Below are 8,026 nucleotides of genomic sequence, written 5' to 3'. Positions count from 1 at the left end.
CCGCAGAATAAATCCGTTTGGGGGAGGAACGAAATGTTTACCCTTTTCCATTTTTTGTTTTTAGAAGAATCTCACCCGTTTGCGAACTTCGGCTCCAAATGAATCACTTGACCCCCAGCTGCCCCCCTCTCTTTTCCATGGCATTTCTAGGAGTTTTTTTACCCTTTCTGGCCCTTTGGTTTTAACACAACCCAGCTCCCTTTGGACACAACCCGGCCTTTCGAAACAAAACACTGCCACCGGTTTCCCCTTCGGTTTTCTTCCAGGCGGTGACCCCGTGACACTGCACCCCGCAGTCTTCACGGTGCTATTAGGATGATAGGATTATGGCATAATTCTGATGCATTTTCCACAAGTCCTGTGAGGTGTCGCTGGACAAGGGACGGTTTGCTGACTAGGACTGTCCTATGTGTGTGCATGTAACATTTTGGTATCTGAAGTTATAAATATTGACTATGTGTCTGTCCATCAAATGTAGTGACCCCTGGGGAATGCCCACTAGGCAAGACAGCTGGTGGGGAAGGGCCTATTCAGGGCAATGGGCCATTAGGAAAAAACCACAGGCCTTAGGAGACATTTATCTCCCACCTGGGAGCCTTCCTGAGAACACCACAGACAGCCTGGGAGGGACGGCTGCTATGACTCTCCAAGGCCATGCGGCCAGGCCACATGATGCTGGTCTCCATCTTGGGATGTCAGGGTTTTCCCACAACCCGGTCTGGGAACCATGTTTTGGAACAAAGGGCTCCCGCCCGATGCAAAAGCTACGTAAGGCAGGGAATGACGCCATCTGGGGTTCTTCACTCCCCACCCAAAGAGACTCCTGGAAACACCTGAGGAACAAAGACTGAACGGGAGGAAGTGCTGGGCCCAGGCTGAAGGGATTTCTAGCCTGTGTATGAAACACCTGGGTGCAGCTTTCCCCTTACAAATCTGCAGCCTGCTTGTATCATCCATCAGGGCGAGAATCTGCGAGTTCATATCCCATCTTTCTTAAACTTACTTTGCTTTTTTTGTTTATTTGCCAGGTAATCTGCTTTGAGCCGTTTGCTATCCCTTATAATCACTTAAAATTGGTATTTTGTAGTTAATAAACTCATTTTATGTTTTAATCCAAACCCGTGAGCTTTGCCTGGAGTGCTTGGGGAAAATCTCGGCTTGGCTGGCAGAAGTGTGCGTTGTTCTCTTCACACTGAGGGAGAGGCGGACGGGTGTTAAACCCACGTACTGCCCAGATTTGACCAGGGCAGGAGGGCACTGCTCTGGGGCCCCAGGCTGGGAGGCTGGTGGTGAGAGCCCCGGCGTGTAACTGCAGCTGGGTGTGTGTCCCCCCCCCCCGTGTGAATGCTGGGAAAGTACAGCTGGAGGACTTTGCAGCGTGTCACAGCCGTACAGGGTGAGAGGGAGCCCAGGCTGGTGGGTCAGGGGGCTCAGTGGTACCCCAGTTCCAGGTGGCTCCCTGGGGGGAACCCGTCACAACCCCAACCTGCATTTCCAGCCAGAACCATCCCCCAGCTCGAGCCAGGGCTCTGCTCGTGTGGCCCGACGGCGCCCAGCACTGCTGGACCGGCACAGCCCAGCCCGGGCACCCGCGGGCATTGAGCAGAGCCCTCCAAAGAGGGGCAGAGCCCAGGGAGATGGCGCAGCGCCAGGGGCTTTGGGAAGGAAGCGGGTTTCACTGCAGACGCAGCCCCCAGCAGCAGAGGAAGGGGCGCTGGGGTCTGCGGGCCCATTCACAGCCATTGTGACGGAGTTAGGGCTTTGGGGTTAGGAGTAAGGGGTAGAGCTATGGAGTTAGGGCTATGGGGCTAGGAGTACAGAGTTAGGGGTAAAGGGTAGGGGTTATGGGGTTAGGGCTATGGGGTAGGGGGTAGAGTTATGGGGTGGGGGTAGAATTATGGAGTGGGGGCAAGGGGTAGAGTTATGGGGTAAGGGCTATGGGGCCAGGGGTAGAGTTATGGGGTTAGGGCTATGGGGTAAGGGCTATGGGGCCAGGGTTAGGGCTATGGGGTTAGGGCTATGGGGTAAGGGATAGAGTTATGGGGTAAGGGCTATGGGGTTAGGGCTATGGGGTAAGGGATAGAGTTATGGGGTAAGGGCTATGGGGCCAGGGGTAGAGTTATGGGGTTAGGGCTATGGGGTTAGGCTATGGGGTAAGGGATAGAGTTATGGGGTAAGGGCTATGGGGTAAGGGACAGAGTTATGGGGTAAGGGCTATGGGGCCAGGGTTAGGGCTATGGGGTTAGGGCTATGGGGCCGGGGGTAGAGTTATGGGGTAAGGGCTATGGGGCCAGGGGTAGAGTTATGGGGTAAGGGCTATGGGGTTAGGGCTATGGGGTAAGGGACAGAGTTATGGGGTAAGGGCTATGGGGTTAGGGCTATGGGGTTAGGGACAGAGTTATGGGGTAAGGGCTATGGGGCCGGGGTAGAGTTATGGGGTTAGGGCTATGGGGTAAGGGACAGAGTTATGGGGTAAGGGCTATGGGGTTAGGGCTATGGGGTAAGGGACAGAGTTATGGGGTTAGGGCTATGGGGCCGGGGTAGAGTTATGGGGTAAGGGCTATGGGGTAAGGGATAGAGTTATGGGGTAAGGGCTATGGGGCCAGGGGTAGAGTTATGGGGTAAGGGCTATGGGGTAAGGGATAGAGTTATGGGGTAAGGGCTATGGGGTTAGGGCTATGGGGTAAGGGACAGAGTTATGGGGTAAGGGCTATGGGGTTAGGGCTATGGGGTAAGGGACAGAGTTATGGGGTTAGGGCTATGGGGCCGGGGTAGAGTTATGGGGTAAGGGCTATGGGGTAAGGGCTATGGGGTTAGGGACAGAGTTATGGGGTAAGGGCTATGGGGCCGGGGTAGAGTTATGGGGTTAGGGCTATGGGGCGAGGGGTACGGCGAAGGAGGCTAGGTGAGCGTCAGGGGTTAGGGTTGAGGTTTTAGGGCCAGGGTCAGACCCTGCTCTCCACCCCCCCCGCAGTGCCGACCCCACCCGCCGGCTCGCCCAGCCCAGATCGACCCTGGGCCCCAGCCCCACGTTAGCAGCGGCTCCCTTTGCTCTCGGCTCCACACCCAGGCGATGGCCCCTGCCCGGGGACGCCAGCCCCGTGCTCGGAGCCGAGTCGATCCGAGCCCCGGGGGGCCAGGGGGGCAGCCGGGGCCCTACCTGCCCTGGGGCGAGGGCGGCCAGCCGCGCTCGGTGTCCGCTCGGTCTCCCTCCCGCGCCGGCCGTCCCTCCGTGCGGCTCAGAGCTGAGCTTTCCCCGCAGCTGGTCCAGGGAAAAGGGGACGAGTCAGATGGAAACTGAAAGCGGAGGCTGGCGCTGGTTTAACTGCTTTGGACTCAGGGCTAGGCACCCCCACAGGGACCCACGGGATCAAGCCTGACCCCCTGCACGGCGCAGGGGATTTAGAGCTGCCAGCCCCAGCTCGTCCCCCGGCCCCCGTACGTAGGTCGGCACCACGGACAGTTGTCTGACAGAGTCGGTGTACGGGGACAGACAGACAGAGAGCGGCGGTGTACGGCGACGGACAGACAGAGAGCGGCGGTGTACGGGGACGGACAGACAGAGAGCGGCGGTGTACGGGGACAGACAGAGGGACAGACAGACAGGGGCGGTGTACGGGGACAGACAGACAGACAGAGAGCGGCGGTGTACGGGGACAGACAGAGGGACAGACAGACAGAGGCGGTGTACGGGGACGGACAGACAGACAGAGGCGGTGTACGGCGACGGACAGAGGGACAGACAGAAAGCGGCGGTGTACGGGGACAGACAGACAGAGAGCGGCGATGTACGGGGACGGACAGAGGGACAGACAGACAGAGGCGGTGTACGGGGACGGACAGACGGACAGACAGACAGAGGCGGTGTACGGGGACGGACAGACGGACAGACAGAGAGCGGAGGTGTACGGGGACAGACAGAGGGACAGACAGACAGAGGCGGTGTACGGGGACGGACAGAGGGACAGACAGACAGAGGCGGTGTATGGGGATGGATAGAGGGACAGACAGACAGAGGCGGTGTACGGGGACGGACAGACAGAGAGCGGCGGTGTACGGGGACAGACAGAGGGACAGACAGACAGAGGCGGTGTACGGGAACGGACAGACAGACAGAGAGCGGCGGTGTACAGGGACAGACAGAGGGACAGAGAGAGAGAGGCGGTGTACGGGGACGGACAGAGGGACAGAGAGAGAGAGGCGGTGTACGGGGACGGACAGAGAGAGAGAGGCGGTGTACGGGGACAGACAGAGGGACAGACAGACAGAGGCGGTGTATGGGGACGGACAGAGGGACAGACAGAGAGTGGCGGTGTACGGGGACAGACAGACGGACAGAGAGAGAGAGGCGGTGTACGGGGACGGACAGAGGGACAGACAGACAGAGGCGGTGTACTGGGACGGACAGAGGGGCAGACAGGCGGTGTCTGGGGATAGATGCTGCCTCCCTCTCACCCCGGGGAACCCAGGCCCTGTGAGGGGATGCGACTCGCTGAATGTTGCGTATGAACTCAGTGGCACAACAGGGACAGAACCCAGGAGTCCTGGCTCCCAGCCCCACCCTGCTCAGCACCACTAGACCCCATTCCCATCCCAGAGCCGGGGCTAGAACCCAGGAGTCCTGGCTCCCAGTCCCCCTGCTCTAACCCACTAGACCCCCCTTCCCTCCCAGAGCCAGGGAGAGAACCCAGGAGTCCTGGCGCCCACACTTCTGCTTTAACCACATCCTACCTTAGGAAATGTAGGTGGCAAGAGATAAAACTTTCCCTCCCCACCTTGTTCTTTATTCCATCCGACCCCCCGAGATCTTTATTCCAGACACTTCTCGCCACTTCCCGCTTCCTTCCCTTTCCACCCCACCAGCTCTGAGAGCTACCGACCGGCCCGGCCGGGAGACCAGCCCTCGGCCTTCAGCGCAGAGCAGCTGCTGACCAAATACTGGAGCCTGACTGGACCGGTGACAGAGCAAGAGAGTCCCCTGCCCTCGGAGGGAAGCAGGGTCTAGTGGTCACAGCGGGCGGGGAGGGCTGGGAGCCAGGACTCCTGGGTTTTATCCCCAGCTCTGGGAGGGGAGTGGGGCCTAGTGGTTAAAGGGGCTGAAAGCCAGGACTCCGGCTAGCTGCTCCAAGGCAAATGAGCATGCCAGAGGTGCCAGGCCCAGCTCAGGGCTGCTGCTGGCACACAGAGGGTCCCCCGAGCAGCCAGCCTGAGGCCCCCCAGTGGCAATGCCCTCGTCGCCTGGTTGGCCCCCTATGGCGGGCATGTTCCCTGCTGGTCTGGAGCCAGGCCATGTTCGTATCTGGCAGCCAGGGCACTGCACAGCCGTGTCCCCTTTCCCGGGCACTGCCTGGTTCCCCACAATCCACCTGGGCCAGGGGCCAGACTGCTCCAGACGGGGACTTTCTAGAGAGTATCAGGATGAGGGCGATCCTCAGGGAAGAATTAGTGGGGGAAGCAAAAGTGGACAGGAATCTGGGAGGCAGTGACCATGAGTTGGTTGAGTTCAGGATCCTGACGCAGGGAAGAAAGGTAAGCAGCAGGATACGGACCCTGGACTTCAGGAAAGCAGACTTCGACTCCCTCAGGGAACAGATGGCCAGGATCCCCTGGGGGACTAACATGAAGGGGAAGGGAGTCCAGGAGAGCTGGCTGTATTTCAAGGAATCCCTGTTGAGGTTACAGGGACAAACCATCCCGATGAGTCGAAAGAATAGTAAATATGGCAGGTGACCAGCTTGGCTTAACGGTGAAATCCTAGCGGATCTTAAACATAAAAAAGAAGCTTACAAGAAGTGGAAGTTTGGACATATGGCCAGGGAAGAGTATAAAAATATTGCTCGGGCATGTAGGAATGAAATCAGGAGGGCCAAATCGCACCTGGAGCTGCAGCTAGCAAGAGATGTCAAGAGTAACAAGAAGGGTTTCTTCAGGTATGTTGGCAACAAGAAGAAAGCCAAGGAAAGTGTGGGCCCCTTACTGAATGAGGGAGGCAACCTAGTGACAGAGGATGTGGAAAAAGCTAATGTGCTCAATGCTTTTTTTGCCTCTGTCTTCACTAACAAGGTCAGCTCCCAGACTGCTGCGCTGGGCATCACAGCATGGGGAGTAGATGGCCAGCCCTCTGTGGAGAAAGAGGTGGTTAGGGACTATTTAGAAAAGCCGGACGTGCACAAGTCCATGGGGCCGGACGAGTTGCATCCGAGAGTGCTAAAGGAATTGGCGGCTGTGATTGCAGAGCCATTGGCCATTATCTTTGAAAACTCGTGGGGAATGGGGGAAGTCCTGGATGACTGGAAAAAGGCTAATGTAGTGCTAATCTTTAAAAAAGGGAAGAAGGAGGATCCTGGGAACTACAGGCCAGTCAGCCTCACCTCAGTCCCCGGAAAAATCATGGAGCAGGTCCTCAAGGAATCAGTCCTGAAGCACTTACACGAGAGGAAAGTGATCAGGAACAGTCAGCATGGATTCACCAAGGGAAGGTCATGCCTGACTAATCTAAACGCCTTCTATGATGAGATTACTGATTCTGTGGATGAAGGGAAAGCAGTGGACGTGTTGTTTCTTGACTTTAGCAAAGCTTTTGACACGGTCTCCCACAGTATTCTTGTCAGCAAGTTAAAGAAGTATGGGCTGGATGAATGGACTATAAGGTGGGTAGAAAGTTGGCTAGATTGTCGGGCTCAACGGGGAGTGATCAATGGCTCCATGTCTAGTTGGCAGCCGGTGTCAAGTGGAGTGCCCCAGGGGTCGGTGCTGGGGCCGGTTTTGTTCAATATCTTCATAAATGGAGGATGGTGTGGATTGCACCCTCAGCAAATCTGCAGATGATACTAAACTGGGAGGAGTGGTAGATACGCTGGAGGGCAGGGATAGGATACAGAGGGACCTAGACAAATTGGAGGATCGGGCCAAAAGAAATCTGATGAGGTTCAATAAGGATAAGTGCAGGGTCCTGCACTTAGGACGGAAGAATCCAATGCACCGCTACAGACTAGGGACCGAATGGCTTGGCAGCAGTTCTGCAGAAAAGGAACTAGGGGTGACAGTGGACGAGAAGCTGGATATGAGTCAGCAGTGTGCCCTTGTTGCCAAGAAGGCCAATGGCATTTTGGGATGTATAAGTAGGGGCATAGCGAGCAGATCGAGGGACGTGATCGTTCCCCTCTATTCGACATTGGTGAGGCCTCATCTGGAGTACTGTGTCCAGTTTTGGGCCCCACACTACAAGAAGGATGTGGATAAATTGGAGAGAGTCCAGCGAAGGGCAACAAAAATGATTAGGGGTCTCGAACACATGACTTATGAGGAGAGCCTGAGGGAACTGGGATTGTTTAGTCTGCGGAAGAGAAGAATGAGGGGGGATTTGATAGCTGCTTTCAACTACCTGAGAGGTGGTTCCAGAGAGGATGGTTCTAGACTGTTCTCAGTGGTAGAAGAGGACAGGTTAAGGGGTAATGGTCTCAAGTTGCAGTGGGGGAGGTTTAGGTTGGATATTAGGAAAAACTTAGGAGGGTGGTGAAACACTGGAATGCGTTACCTAGGGAGGTGGTAGAATCTCCTTCCTTAGAAGTTTTTAAGGTCAGGCTTGACAAAGCCCTGGCTGGGATGATTTAATTGGGGATTGGTCCTGCTTTGAGCAGGGGATTGGACTAGATGACCTCCTGAGGTCTCTTCCAACCCTGATATTCTATGTGTCACGGAGTCCCTGGGCGATGCTCTGGAACTGCTCCCTACGAAGCCGGTCAGGACTCTGGGGAAGTCGCCTTTCTGGGAGCAGCCTGTCTGCAGGACACACACCTCACCCAGCTTCCACCTTCCTGGGTCTGACCTCGGAGCATTCAGCATCCTCTGCCCCTCCGTGCGCTTCCCACAGCGAGTCCACCCAGGCGGGCTCCTGGGGAAGCCAGAGGGTCCTGCACCCCAACTTCGCAGTCAGACGTAACTCTCAGCCAGACAGTAAAACAGAGGTTTATTAGATGACAGGAACATGGTCTAAAACAGAGCTTGCAGGTGCAGAGAACAGGAC

This window comes from Chelonia mydas, chromosome 24 (genome assembly GCF_015237465.2).
Source record: "Chelonia mydas isolate rCheMyd1 chromosome 24, rCheMyd1.pri.v2, whole genome shotgun sequence".
NCBI classification, from domain to species: Eukaryota; Metazoa; Chordata; order Testudines; family Cheloniidae; genus Chelonia; species Chelonia mydas.
This window is presented reverse-complemented; position numbering follows the sequence as displayed.